At 40.9% G+C, this 14,827-nt stretch overlaps 1 pseudogene; it reads right to left on the bottom strand.

Annotated features, from left to right (window-relative positions):
• Positions 1-1,489: 1,489 nt before the first annotated feature.
• LOC148730616 (uncharacterized) lies at positions 1,490-7,197 on the bottom strand (annotated as a pseudogene).
• Positions 7,198-14,827: the final 7,630 nt, after the last annotated feature.

Here is a 14,827-nt window from a genome sequence, read left to right as displayed (position 1 = left end):
CGTGTGTTTTTTCCAGGTCAACTGTTTTGACTACTATGGTCGTTTTAAAGTGCACACTGATGACTCGAGATTCCCCCCCCCCCCCATTTTTATTTCTTATTATTAAAATTTAGGTATTACTTGATCGAATTCTGGTATTAGAACCTTCATGGAAGCGCTTTAGTAGTTTTCCCGCCGGCTCAAAGTTGAGCATTTTTCCCATAAATGTGCGAAAATTCCCGCGCAGCCAAAATTCCTCTGTGACGTCATCAGTTGTGTAGATTGCGCCCGGGAACATGGCGGGTAAGTGAACTCAAATAGTCTCTGGGAAATCTTGTGTAGCTGGTGGCCCTGGATTAATCAGCTGCACAAATTCAAGTGAAACCTCGGGCATATCAATGCATCTTTTTCCTTCTAATGAAATTTTAAGAAGGAAATGGACGAAATTCGTCCATAAACATCGGCCAGGTTTTAAGCCATCGAAGACCTCAGTGTTGGGTTCTGTGCATTTCGCGCCAGACAGCTTTTGTCGAAAGACCAGCATTAGAGATCAGCCGAGCGTTCGAAGGCTTCAGAAGGGAGCATTCCCAACGATCGATGTCGCAGTCAGGCAAGAGAATAGCCCAGAAGGGAAAGATTGAGGACGGAGGAGGGTAAGTTATATTCGAATAATTTATAATTAATCGCAATCGACATGTCTACTAATCATGTTTACTTTGATGAATTCGATCTTGATATTACCGCTCTTAATCTGTACACAAATTTATAATTTTTTTTCAGGTGGTCAGAGAGGTCTTAAACAACACAGTTGTTCTCCTTCACCGACTGTAAAACTTGTGTAGTGATCATTACTTGTTGGAAATATTTGCTCTAATTTTATTTGCCTGACATTCAGTTGGCATTGCGATGTGAGGGATAAAGCAATCTGCATTGCCAGCTTATAATTGACTAATTGACTAGCGAACAAAAGGAACATATTATTTGTTGCAAAATTACAAATCATGAGGATGGAAATGCAAGCACTGAGACACCTTTTTTGTTATTATTTTTTACTTTTTATTTAATTAGTTGCTGAACAAGATTCCATGCAGTCTTCACAAAATAAACTTGCTTAAAAAGAACCTCCAGCAAAGAAAGTTACCTACACGTGCAGCAAATGCAAAAAACCAGGACATCAACGTAACCACTGCTCCACACTAATGGATGCCTAACATGTAAAGAACATGAATAATTGTCATCACAGCAAATTTTTGAGCACAAGGCATCTTGTTTGATATTGTTTTGAAAAGTTCACATTTAAATGTTAGGGACCCAAAATTTGCAGTTGCTGACTTTGATAGTCTTCTGTGCATTTTTGGCCAGGGCTAGGGGGGAGGAGGCACTTGACCCATGTTTAGGTATAATGTGCCATTGGGTTGTTGAAAACCTGAAAAGCCCATTGTTTCTTCCTCTCATCAGGATGTACTGAAAGTAATTCTGTCAACAAGCAGTTGTATTATAATGGTGATAGGGCAACTTAAAGGTACTGACAACAATATTGTTCTGAAAAATAATTTAATGCCTTCTAAATAAATACAGATAAACATCATACTCAATGAGTCTTGCAGCAGTACCCTGTCAGACCCGAATTAGGACAGCCGCGCTTAAAATTATATACCCCGTGCAGGGTGGAGGGATTAAAAACCTTACCCTATCCAGTGGTGCATCATGATGTAGCCCATATAGGAGAGTAAACTCCCCCCCCCCCCCCATCAAGGATTTATTGCAGTCTAAATTACTGAATGTAGTAAGCTACAAAAAAATAAGGAGATAATTGTGGAGCAAGTCAATTCAAATTTATTTGTAAAATTCTATTAGCAATAATAGGACAATAATGACTACATCTCAGTTCCTTTCTTCTGCTGATGAATATCCAGTTGTGCCGTGGGACTCACATCCAGATCTGATATTGTGGTAGGCACATGCTAGCAATGGCCTACTATTCTCCCAGCCCAAGTAGCTGAAGATCCATCGAACCAGCCACCTGTAGGCTGTAGCTGTAAGAAATCTGTGATAAAGGTTAGAAGACATAATTGATTGTGAGAAAATCAACACGACTTGTCTTGCAGATGGACAAAAAACATCCAGGACAGTCTTGAATACAGAGGCTGACAAAAAATTATTTACCAATTGTAAATCTTGCTGTTATGTAAACAAATTGTACACACTCGTTTTCTGGGGTGCCATTCCTGCGGCGGTACGTTTTCCCATTTCTGTCCCGAAGTAACGGTGCCACCTGTCTCCGGACTGTGTGATGCACGATATCCGTTCAATACTTCCATCAAATGTAAGTTTTCCACGTGCACAGTCCACTTCCATGCAGCACCTAACCTCGCGAGCTGATACCAGCTGGGTAAAGGAACACCTGATGAAAAATAAAACCATAGTGAGCCTATCTTGTTCTTAAGTAGAAAAAAATAAAAGCTAATTTTCCGAGTGCAATTGAAAGGCCGGATGCAAGAACATCCCTAAGGTTGGTTGTGATAAGGTTAGTTGCAATTTCACCATCATGTTTCGTTTTTGCTTTAGCGTATATTAACTAGGTACATTAGAACAAAGTAAGACACACCACGTACTAGCGGGTTCCGTTTTCTCAAATCTTCGCGATAAAGTGGCAGAAGATAAGCCGTTGTTTCGCACCGCGGGTTAGCATGCTACTGTAGTAGAAGATATACCAAGAAAAATAGCGTCCACGGGATCTACCAGTTGTTTTAACTAGTTTTAATGCGTAATTCCACACAAGCTAGCTAGTCAACTAAAAGCAAACGAATTCACATGAGTCGACTAAGCACCATTCTTTCAAAAATCACAATTCTTTAGGAAAAGATATTCGATTAAAAACTTCCTCTATATATTTTAGATATACTTCAATTCTGTAAGGCGCAATCCCGTTTAAGAAAGGCTATTTTCTATTTGTAGAGGCACGATCACACTGCTTCAATAACAGAATTCTCTACTTTTTGATTTCCGATTGATTTCCCCCGATCACGTAGCTAAAGGGCTCGCTCTCGTCTCATTGGCCCAGCGCTAATGTGGTCAAAGGATTATCAATCAATATCAATCAATACTTTATTTACCCACGTAGCGTCAAGGAGTTCATAGAGCTCGTTCAAAATACGTACTTGCCTCTAAGATTAAGAATCTAAAAAACCTAATACATACTGTCAAAACCTAATTGATTAGAAATTAAAATAACAAACAATTAATATTAAAATTTAAGTTTGTACAGTAAAATTCAAAATCACTTAAGTAAGGGTATAAAATGATGAAGCAATAGCTTAAATAATTTAAAATAAAATTAAAAGTTTTGTTTGTACAATGAAATTGAGAGTCACTTAAATACAAGTATAAAAATTGAGAAGCAGCTAAAGTTTCAATGTTCTCAATAGCTTCTTAAAAAGGTTGATATCATTGGCCAGTTTTACACTTGTAGGTAATCCATTCCACAGCTGCGCACACAAATAAGTGAAAGATTTTTTCATAAAATTTAAATTAAATTTAGGTGCGCACAAATTAATGCCGGTTCCTCTCAGGTTGTACATAGTTTCCCTAAAACTAAAAAAATCTCTGATGTATTTGGGACCGTCGTTATGCAAACATTTATATAACAGAATAAGGGATTGTTGTTTCCTTCTCTGGTCTAACGTTTCCATATTCAAGATTCGCAGCAATTCATCATAAAGGATAGACTTGAGATAACCTAGCAGTGATCTAAGAATATAATAGTTGGCATCTTCTAGCCGATTGGTTTGCACTTTCCCCAATCCAAGTAAGAGGGGGCAACAGTATTCAAAATGAGGGAGAATGAAAGTTTTATAGAGCCTTAACATAACATTGTCAGGGACAAAACGCCTGATTCTCCTAAGTGCGCCACTTTTAGCATATACTTTTGAAGCTGTTTAGTAATGTGATTCTTGAAAGATAGCATGCTATCAAGTTCAACGCCAAGTATTTTGATAGATGGCAGTGTCTCAATGACAGAGCTGTGTATGGCCAGGTCCTAACTGTACTTACAGGGACCATTGGGTACTGCTTGCGTCTTTGTGTTGTTGATCACCAGATGATTCTCTCGAAACCAAGATGATAACCGCTCAAGACCATTATTCACTACAAATTCGAGAACCATGGGCGAGACGTCTGAGGCATACATAGTTGAGTCGTCGGCGTATAACCTCAGAGATACATCTGGTATGGCGTAGTTCAAGTCATTTATATAAATGTTAAACAGCAGCGGTCCGAGGAGGGACCCTTGGGGAATGCCCACCATTACTTCTGAGTAGCTGGAGCAAACACCGGACAACTTAACTCGCTGTCTTCGCCCCAACAAATAGGAAGAAATCAAGTTTAATGCAGACGGAGAGGAGCCATACGCTTTTAATTTAGCCAATAGGAGGTTATGGTTAATAGAATCAAATGCTTTGGACAGGTCCACTGCCACGGCTATAACTGACTCCCTTTTGTCAAGGCTTCGCCTCCAGTCCTCAGTCATCTTCAAGAGTGTAGTGCAACAAGAGTGTTTCTTCAGAACCCAGATAGATTCGGAGAAAGATATTCATGGAAAGCGCCGTACAGCTGGTCAAACATAACCTTCTCGTACACTTTAGAAATGGCGGTAAGAATGGAAACAGGACGATAATTTTCTTTGCGTGTATCCTCATCTTTTTTAAATACCGGTGTCAAGTTCCCACTCTTCCATTCGGTTGGCCATGATTGGTTCATAATGAGATAGTTGATCAGCTGTGTTATCTCCTCCGTTAGGATGGGAGCAGCGAGCCTTAAGAGACGCGGTGAAATTCCATCTACGCCAACAGCCTTCCGGGGATTTAGATTGTCTAAGATTTGACGAACATAGCCGCAGCTCACAGGCTGGAAGACAAACTGATCTAGCAGCATTTTGCTAGCGATTAGATTTACACTCGGATGATCGTTGAAGTCATTTTCGCGGTGATTTGTTGAAACTACATTGGCGAAATAGCTATTAAATATTTCCATCACCTGCCTGGGTTCCGTCGTGACCACGCCGTTCTCTACAAGAGTTATGTTACTTAGTTTATTTATGCCAGAGTTAGGAAGAAGAGGCTTCATTTTCTTCCAAAATTCACCAGGATGTTTCGCTCCCGATGCCGTGTCGTAACAAAATTTACTTATTCCTTTGCGCTTAAGTGAAGTTACTTTATTGCGCTGTTGCTTATAAGCAATCCATGTATTGTCCTTTGGGTTTTTTCTGTACCTTTTGAAAAGCCTGTTTCGCAGAGCAATTTCACGTTGGATTTGAGGTGTGATCCAAGGAAGCTGATTACCGCGCACCCATTTTTTCTTAATAGGTGCGTGCCTATCAAGAACGTCTTTAAACAGTTTGCTCCAATGACCCCATACATCATTCACATCCGAGAAACAATAAGCCGTCCCCCAAGGAATTTCACTTAGGTCCGCCAAGAACTTCTGGTGATCAAAATGCTTCATGCTGCGGTACTCAACAAAGCGTGGTTTTGGAAGTGGAATTTTGTTTTTGCGTACAACAAACACCAAGTCGTGGTCGCTCAAACCAAGGTGCAAATGAAGCAACAAAGCGCTCATTGTTACTTGTAAGAATGACATCGACAAGGCTCTTTGTTTTGTCAGTAACGCGTGTCGGTTTCGTGATTTTATTAGCAAGGCAAAATCGATCACAAAAGTCGACCAGGTTTCTGTTTGCAGTCCGGCCCTCAGCAATACTGACATACATATCTTGATTAAAATCACGGAGTAATAACAGCTCCTTCCTGGTGTTATACATTGTTTCTGCAGCGGAGGATAGTGAGGTCATAAATTCCAGCTCATTGCATTTGCCTGGTGATCTATAACACGCACAAACAAGGAAACGACTGTTGTTATTGTCCTTGACATCCAAGCAGATTGATTCCACTCCTTCAGGCTCTAACTTCGCTCTCCTGTACACTGACAAATCAGCTCTTATGTAGGCAATAAGACCACCTCCACCTTTTTTGCAATCTCTGCGAACAATCCGAAAACCTGGTTGGGCTAGGAGGAAAGTGGAAGTAGTAGCATCGATTTTAGTCTCAGCGATAAATAAAATGTCAAACATGTTCCTTCTGAGCATCTCTTTCGTTTCATCTATTTTGTTTATCAGGCTGTTAATATTTAAATAAGCAATTTTAAGATTGAACTTATAGTATTCCCATATGTTGGCCTGGTACCAAGCGAGAGAATCTAACCCATCTTCGCTAACTTCGCTAAATGTAGACGAGTTGCAAGCTTCATCATCGAGAGGATCGAGTATAATTGGCGAGGCAGAGAGAACACTTGTATCCATAAGGTCTTCCGGAGCCAGTTGCGAAAGAGAACAGAGAGAACACACCCAGTCCAGATCCGGATGGTCTAAGTAATATTGGAAGCCGGTTCTAGACAATTGGAGACACTTCGCATGAGACCAGCACAAGCATTGTGAACACAAGATGGCGTCTTGATTACTGCGTACCGCTTTACCAGATTCTTTGCACGGGAATTTCGGAGCCGTAGACTTACGTGCAGGCCCAGGGTTGCTATGAATGTCTCCGCAGAGCGTCGGTCGACTTATTTGATAGCTACTTGAGCCATTGACAGAATAAGGTAGTCTTGCATGTAGGTAGGAATCTCCACGATGCTTTCGATGTCGAGCATAGTTGACGATGCCTAAATTAACAGCCGAATAGCATCGAAATAGTTGATTCCAGCCATAAATCTTCCCTCTACTGGTGCTTTGGTAGTTAACGGACAGGTGATGGTGAATATAATAATATCGGTATAATATCGATGACAAAGGAAAACAGACGCGCGTATGCTGTCTTAGCCACAAGCATCTAAAATTAAGCATTTGTCAACGGCTTGCAAAACAGCCATCTTCATCCTCGTCATTCTTCTTCTTGTCCGTTGCTGTCACTCTCATCGGAGTTCGCCAAAGGTTCGTCTCGGTAAGCGACTATCTCGCCCATGATGCCTGTACTGACTTCTTCAGAACTTGAGAACGATTCTACATCATCCTCAGATGATGTACAGGAGAACTCTTGATCGCTGTGATCGGTTTCCAACATATTTAGCTCGTAAACGACAAGTAGAATAACTTAAAACAACGGCTTGATCACTGGGAACAACATCTCCAACACAACCGATGACGTCAGCTCTATTATTCGTTCCCAGGCTCTTGTCCCATATTTTGCAGAAAAAATGCGAACTTTAAACACAGTTTAAGATGTGTTATTGAAACGTTGTGACTTACTTTTTATCGCTGAAATACTTCTCATAACATATATTTTTGGAATGTAAGAAAAAAAGGGGGGAGATCTCGAGTCATGTGCACTTTTAAGCCAGTTTGTTTGTTTTGCCCAGTTAACCATTTGGCTGGTTTGACTGTTTTTAGCAGTTCAACCAAGTCAACGATTTTGTCTGTTTTTATCAGTTTAACGATAATTTGAGTACTTTTGCAGTAAATGGTTTGAACCCGGGGGTAACGTGTGAAGGTGTAGTCTGATCGTCCGGGTTAGTGTAGTCCTGAGAAGGACTACACTAACAAAAATTGACAAGACTGCTACGAGACAAAGAAGAGAGACGAAGCAAACCGGACGACAACTGGGTAAGTAACATTTCTTCTCGTTCCTTAGACAAGACTGAAACTCGGGTACTATCATACGGACTAAAACACTCAGTAACACCTAAACGCATACCGACTGAGGCTATTGTATCTAGTGTTGAGGCGGCCCTGTCTCGGCAACGAGAACTATCTGAGCCGACCAAGGATAACATCAGAAGCAGAATTGCCTCCACTATACAATCAACGTCACTACATGACAGCAACTTGACTAAAGACGAACAACGCGCACTGAAACGACTGAGAAACGACGAGAACATAGTCATCCTACCAGCCGACAAAGGACGAGTTACTGTTGTTATGGACAAAACTGACTATCACGACAAAATGGACGCACTAGTTAACGACAAACGAACCTACGAAGAACTCAAACGTGACCCAACTCCTGCCCTTCAACGTAAACTCAACAGTAAACTACTGACACTCAAGAAAACGAACGCCTTTGACACCCAACGGTACTATCGACTGAGGTGCTCGGTACCACAGCCACCGAAACTCTACGGTTTGCCGAAACTACACAAACCTGGTTTCCCGATGCGACCTATTGTTTCTTTCTGTGGCTCTCCCACATACCAACTATCCAAGTACCTGACGACAATACTACAACCGCTAACCGACAAATCCAGACATAAACTACAATCTACTGAAGACTTCATTAACGCTACCAAGACTGTTCAGATACCTGACGACTACAAACTAGTGTCATTTGATGTGAAATCACTGTTCACAAGTATTCCACTTCAATTAGCATTACAATGCACTGAGACTGCAATCCGAAAATCTACCGACCCACTACCGCTACCGACAGACGACATCATGGACTTGCTAAACATTTGCCTAACGTCTACTTACTTTCAGTACAACGGTAAACACTACAAACAGTTACACGGCACTGCCATGGGGTCTCCAGTTTCTGTTGTTATAGCAGAAATTGTGATGCAGAACATCGAGGAACGCGCCCTTTCGACTTGCCGACAAACGATACCGCTTTGGTTACGTTACGTTGACGACACATTCACCGCCGTTCGACACGACGAAATTGACGCATTCCACAACCACCTTAACGAACAAAACACTGACATACAGTTTACCAGAGAAGTCGAAGAAAATGGCAAACTTCCTTTTCTAGACTGCCTGGTAAGCCACAACGACAACTCATTACGAACGACAGTTTACAGGAAACCGACACACACCGACAGATTACTAGACGAGTCATCCTACAACCCTACATCACACAAAGCCACAACTATCAGAACTCTAACACGACGCGCACAACTAGTATGTGACTCGACAGACAGCTTATCCGACGAGAACAAATACCTTCACCGTGTTTTTACGAAGAACAACTACAACAACGACTTCATCCGACGAAACACTCACCGACCCACTACCACTACCGAAACAAACGACACCGCAACCCCTACGACTACAGCAACCATACCGTACATAAAAGGTATGTCTGAAAACATCTCGCGCATCTTACTACCCTTCAATATCCGCGTCGCCCACAGACCCATCACCACACTACGTCAGTTACTAACCAACGTTAAAGACAAAGACGAACCGAGGAACAGACAGGGAACGATTTATAAGATCAATTGTTCCGACTGCCAAGCCTCCTACATCGGTGAGACTGGCAGAAACCTCACAACAAGACTGACTGAACACAGACGGGCGACGAGGAAAGGTGATGTCAGCAATCACATTGCTGAACACCATCGACTTACCAACCACAACATTGACTGGGACTCTGCGCAATGCCTAACCTACAGCACTGACTATTTTCAACGACTGACTCTGGAAAGCTGGTTTACTAACTTAGAACAGACTTCCCTAAACAGATGTCAACAACTACCCGCCCCATACAAACGACTCATTCACGACATAAACATCACAAACGACCGAAAAAGAACAACCTAGCTTTACCGACAGACCGAAACAGACCAATCACGAACGACTTACGTCACTTGAGTCTTACAGCCAATAACATCACGGCAAAACCAACCGATCATTTCACACGAACTGGAATAAGAACATTCTACTGACAACAATCACTCACTTGACTCTGATGATGACTTCCGCACAGGTTGTCGAAACGTCAGTCACTGCCACCGACAACAGTCCTTCTCAGGACTACACTCACCCGGACGATCAGACTACACCTTCACATGTTACCCCCGGGTTCAAACCATTTACTGCAGAATTTATTAAATTAAATTAAATCTAATATGTGACCTTTTTATAAATTTATCGAACTATTTATGTATTATTATGTATAGAATTTCCATTTATGAATTACTTCTTTATTCACAGGCGGCCCAAGCTCTCTTTAAGAACCACACAAGGAACACAATCATCCACGCGTGACGAATAAAATATGAAACTTGCGCAAAACGATCAAACAAGCAACAAGCATATCGAATGAGCGAAAACACGAAACAAGAATGTCGCATAGGGACATTTAATTGATGCATTGCAAAACTTCAACGTCGTCCTTCGCACTGCGAGTCTGTAAATGCTGCACTACAAAACTGCACTGTCGCATAGTGAAACTTAAATTTCGAAAAATAAAACTTTAATGTCGCAGGTTGAAACTTCAATGTCGAACTACGAAACTAAGAAAATAAAATGTAAAATGAACATCAAAAGTGAACTGAAGTTGAATTTTGGCGGGGATATAACGCCATTTTCTAGCTTAGTCTGGTTAGTCTGGTTACCAGTTAAGCTCGACAAAGTTACAGTTTTTCACTTTCAATGATAACATTACTGAAATACTGATAACTGTTTTTCTGCCTGTCTGTGGAGAGAGAAACTATGGAATTCTTCACCATTCCACCATTCCATCGAATAGGGTCACCCTGTTAAACTTACGACATTTCTCGCTCCGCAGATTTAGCGGTTCTTTTGAGCTTTTCTGCTGATTGAAATGATAAAATGCCCACTTTCCGAGTAAATAAAATTTTTCCTTAAAGTTTCCACGATGTGCAGATCAAACATTCTTGACAATGATCTCTGTACAAATTGTAATATATGCACTTCGTAGTAAAGTATAGCAACTATAAATTTTTGTAAGGTAATTTATCTCTTTAGTTTACTCGCCCATTTTAGATAGCGTTAGTATGTGTCCTCAATTGGTAGAGGAGAACTTTCCCCATACCTACTTTCTCAAAGACACGTAAATTAAGTTTTTCATTCATTCATTCATTCATTCGTTCATTCATTCATTTATTCCTATTTAGATATTTCTGCAAGGAAAAGTCTTTTTTCAAATACGTGCCGGAAACGCCACCGTGAAATATTATTTTAAGATGTTTATCATCTTTCGTAGTGTCACGGCAAGAACAGTAAAAATATATCTTCGAACCTAAGGGTATAATTCGCTTATTCAAAGGGTAAAATGCCCTATCCTCGAAGAAAAAATTTCCCTTTGATATAAGTTTTCATGATGCGCCGATCACACCATTTAAGATATTTCTGCAGTGAAAAGCTTTCTTATTTCACGCGCCATTCTGAAATAATTGTGAGATGTTTATCCCTCGCTGTAGTACTCCCGAAACAAACAGCAAGTAGCATCGGGAATCAGTGTGATCATGTGCTAATTCTGGGTAACATTCGAAAAACTGTCACCAAGAGTTGAACGACTAAAGATGTTCCGAAGCAACCAAAAACAGAGAAAAAAAAAGGATGTATTGTGGAAGAAAAACTGCTTCAGTGAATTGGAAGATGGAAACAAATTTAGAGGATGGCCTCGATTTCCAGTGATTTATTAGTCGGGCGACCGACTGTAGGCTTTCCCTCGTATTTCTCCTCAAAGCTTAGTCACGTGCAGTGGGGAATGGGCATCGAGGAACGCGCCCTTTCGACTTGCCGACAAACGATACCGCTTTGGTTACGTTACGTTGACGACACATTCACCGCCGTTCGACACGACGAAATTGACGCATTCCACAACCACCTTAACGAACAAAACACTGACATACAGTTTACCAGAGAAGTCGAAGAAAATGGCAAACTTCCTTTTCTAGACTGCCTGGTAAGCCACAACGACAACTCATTACGAACGACAGTTTACAGGAAACCGACACACACCGACAGATTACTAGACGAGTCATCCTACAACCCTACATCACACAAAGCCACAACTATCAGAACTCTAACACGACGCGCACAGCTAGTATGTGACTCGACAGACAGCTTATCCGACGAGAACAAATACCTTCACCGTGTTTTTACGAAGAACAACTACAACAACGACTTCATCCGACGAAACACTCACCGACCCACTACCACTACCGAAACAAACGACACCGCAACCCCTACGACTACAGCAACCATACCGTACATAAAAGGCATGTCTGAAAACATCTCGCGCATCTTACTACCCTTCAATATCCGCGTCGCCCACAAACCCATCACCACACTACGTCAGTTACCAACGTTAAAGACAAAGACGAACCGAGGAACAGACAGGGAACGATTTATAAGATCAATTTTTCCGACTGCCAAGCCTCCTACATCGGTGAGACTGGCAGAAACCTCACAACAAGACTGACTGAACACAGACGGGCGACGAGGAAAGGTGATGTCAGCAATCACATTGCTGAACACCATCGACTTACCAACCACAACATTGACTGGGACTCTGCGCAATGCCTAACCTACAGCACTGACTATTTTCAACGACTGACTCTGGAAAGCTGGTTTACTAACTTAGAACAGACTCCCCTAAACAGATGTCAACAACTACCCGCCCCATACAAACGACTCATTCACGACATAAACATCACAAACGACCGAAAAAGAACAACCTAGCTTTACCGACAGACCGAAACAGATCAATCACGACCGACTTACGTCACTTGAGTCTTACAGCCAATAACATCACGGCAAAACCAACCGATCATTTCACACGAACTGGAATAAGAACATTCTACTGACAACAATCATTCACTTGACTCTGATGATGACTTCCGCACAGGTTGTCGAAACGTCAGTCACTGCCACCGACAACAGTCCTTCTCAGGACTACACTAACCCGGACGATCAGACTACACCTTGGGTACTTTTACTGTCTTAATCGGTGCAACAAAGTCAGGTACTTTGTTCTTTTTGTCCAGTTCAACACTTTTGACTACTTTGAGTGTTCTAAGCTAGCTTGTGCGTTTTGTTCAGTTTAACATATTCGGCTAGTTTGTTAGTTTTAAGCAGCTCAACCAATTAAGTTAGTTTGAATTTTGTTCAGTTTAATTATTTTGGCTTGTTTGACTGTTTTAACCAGTTCAACCAATTAAACTATTTTGTGCGTTTTGCCCACTTTAACAATTCCAGCTAATTCGACTTTTATAATCAACTTGACCAACTCAGCTAGTTTGTGCTTTTTTCCCGTTAGAGCATTTTTTTTAGTTTAACAGCATTAAGAACGCTGTAAGAATCAAACATCCTGGGAAATGAAAATTTTCAACCCTCCCTTCAAATTTTGCATGCAGTTAGGTACTCAGAGGGGATGCACAAAAATTCCCTTTTCAAAGGTTTGAGCACTCTTGTTGCTATGGTAACAACGGCTGCTTGTTCGAGGCCTGGGGCCTCATTTTCATACAAAAACATCGCGAAAAAAGTGTAATATTTTTATTTCTCTATCTCAAGCTAAATACAACATTGTAGATTGGTACTTCTAGCATACATAGTGACATCATTCGTCTTTACTTTGATGTATTCAATTTTCCCTGGGAGTGGATGTGAAGACACCAATAGACAATTTATCTTGGTACAGTTTCGGTAATTTTTGCTGTAGGGTAAAACAGGGAAAACATTTGTCTAAATTTCTCCAAAAGTACATCAATTCTAGAACTGAAACTACGCACTTAGTTGGTTATAATATTCTACTTTTTAAGTATGTAAAAATCTCTGCGGACCGGCCTCTACTTTTCATAGAGGAAATTCGCGATCGAAGCTCAAAAATCAGATATTGCATAAACTAGCAATATTTACATCTAATGTTCTCAACAACAAACGTTTCAGACAAATGAAAATTGCAAGTCATTGAAAGAATGTTATCTCCTGAGCAATATCCCGAGGAGAAATTACGCCTCTAGCTTTAATATTTAAAAAACATTGATCAACCTTCATGGAGGACCACCCGACGTAACTACAAACAGGTACCTTAAATCATGTGCATATCATCCAGACTCCGAGTACTGTACCTTCTTTCATGGGAATTTGAGCAATCCGAAATCCTCTGACGATACTTGTCTGTCATGTTAAAGTTGGCTGATCTACACGAAACTATCGTAACACCAGTCATCTGTCATAAACATGTACGTTATCGCGATGGCATGACGCTCGGCTGGATTTCTCCATGAAGTTTCCATCAGGTCGCTCCAAAGTGGACGAAAAATGGAAATTTTTCGATATTTCAGCAGATTTCCGCGCATTCTGAAGTAAAAACAACCAAAAAAAAAGCAGAGGAAAATCTTGATTAACCTTTCATAAACACAGAGAGTGAGGGTATAAATCGCAACTTGTCAGCGGTAATAATTTATACGCCATATATTGCTTCTCCTTACAAAGAGAAGATTCGAGCAGTTGTCATTTCCGGGTGACAGGAACTGAGTTATTTCGAATCATCTGAAAGCTGTTAGAAAACTGTCAGAAAATTCGCATAAGATATGATAACGAGAGAATTATCACCCTAGCAGTGCAATCGAGTCAGTCCATGTTTCCTTCCATGTCTTGATCAAGGAAAAATCAAAACAAAGTTCGAAATAGAAGATTCAGTGAAATCATAGTTTCATAATTCCACCTTTCAAAATACTCATTATCCACTCGCAAAGCGCAGCTCGTAACTGGAATGAAGCTCCCCATGGTTAATATGTAATCTGGATTGCTTCAGGTTCTCCAAGAAAAAGAACAGCGATTTCATCACAATTATAATCCACAATTTTTTCCTGCATATCTTTTATGAGCTTAAAGAAAGATGAAAATAACGCAATCTTCCGGTAATTTACAAGACAGGAAGTCAAAGGTCTCTTATATTCCCCCTGAGGTGGCCTGCTCACCAGGAAGAAGAAGGAGATCGTTCGGTCCAATAATCGCCATGGGAAATGAATATGAATTTCAAACGAAAGCAGGGATAAAAAACAAACTGGCGTTGCTTACTATACAAAACAAAGAGATTGAGAGGCCAGC

Source organism: Stylophora pistillata, chromosome 5 (assembly GCF_964205215.1).
Source record: "Stylophora pistillata chromosome 5, jaStyPist1.2, whole genome shotgun sequence".
In the NCBI taxonomy this organism is placed as follows: Eukaryota; Metazoa; Cnidaria; class Anthozoa; order Scleractinia; family Pocilloporidae; genus Stylophora; species Stylophora pistillata.
This window is presented reverse-complemented; position numbering and strand designations above follow the sequence as displayed.